A 1,398-nucleotide genomic window follows, 5' to 3' on the forward strand; every position below is an offset into this window, starting at 1 on the left:
GGGGGAGGGGGGCTGGGGGAGTGGGTGGGGCCATTGGGGTTGCCCCCCACAGTTCCTTCCCCGCTCCTCTAGCCCCCCCCGACCCCTTACTCACCGGCACTGGAGCCCTGGTGCTGAACATGCAGCCTGGGCAGCCATGTGTTTGAGCACCAGGGCGAGGGGCCAACTGCAGAGATAATCTGGCAGCCAGAGCATCTCTGTGGAGGACCCAGCCTCCAGTTCCCCCTGCTCTGCTGTTTTAAACTTTGATTTTTTTAGACCCCAGGGCTCTAATATTCCATGTGGGTACATTTTTTCCTTCCCCCACATGCCTCTTGCCCCGCCTCAAAGGGGTTTGAGACGGGGCAAGAGGCACATGCACACTCGTCTGGACGCAACCATTCTCTTATTCAAATGGATTTAATTTTTTTTTTCTATTTATTTTTTTTTTCTTTACTTTTGGTAATTTTCCCTTTATCCATACTTTTTCTTACTTCTGCAATGAAGCTTCTTTGCTGATTGGTCCCTTTTTCCCATTCCCTGTGAGTTGTCTGTTTATTCCTGATACTCTTTTTCAAGGTAGTAATTCAGCAGGTCTGTGGCCTTTCCCTAAAAGCTTTTCCCCTTTCCTGGATGCATGCAGCAGCAGGAGCCCTTCCTCTGCCCCCCAGACATGCCACTCGTGGCTCTGTCTCATGGCCCACCCTGGCTGTGCAGCACCTGCCCCAGCCCCAGTGCAGCCCCACTCTCCCTCACCGCTGGAGCCTTGATCTGCTGCCCCACACCCCTTCCATCACAACAGATTTACCAGCTGGACCCGACTGCTCTCCATGCTGCTGGGCTGTGCTCCTGGCTGCCTGCATGCTGCACGGCAGCTGCACACAAGCACAGGGCATTTATTGGCAACATTATTGGCCACATCAACCAAAAAAAGCTGATTGCTGTCAATTTCCCTTATATCAGTGCTGATCCAATATGGAACCAATGTATTGGTACACCTGTAGTACAAATCTGTTTTTGTTTGTCTTTCCACTTAATTTGATTGAATCAACACCATAATTACTTATCCAAGTTACTTTCTAAAGTAGCCTCACCATGTACTAGAACCAGTCATCTCTACTGAGCAGTCTTGTTGGTTTCAGATGTGTGCTTCCTTTTCGACTAGTGAAAGGCATGATTGGGAATTGTACCATTGTCCTTCAGACACAAGCTAGTCCAAAGACTTTGGGGTGACCCAAGGATGAGCAAGGGAAGAAACTGCTCAGCAACCACAGTTTTCTTCCTTCTCCCCCTGCACAGGCCTTACTAAGTTCAGCTATAATGGCCTGCACAATATGATCTGAAATGTCCTGCTAGTTTGCTGTTCTTTCCCACTCCCCTGCACTGGAGTAGACACATAACCCTAAGAGGTCCAGGTTT

Source organism: Alligator sinensis, unplaced genomic scaffold (assembly GCF_000455745.1).
Source record: "Alligator sinensis unplaced genomic scaffold, ASM45574v1 scaffold940_1, whole genome shotgun sequence".
Classification (NCBI taxonomy): domain Eukaryota; kingdom Metazoa; phylum Chordata; order Crocodylia; family Alligatoridae; genus Alligator; species Alligator sinensis.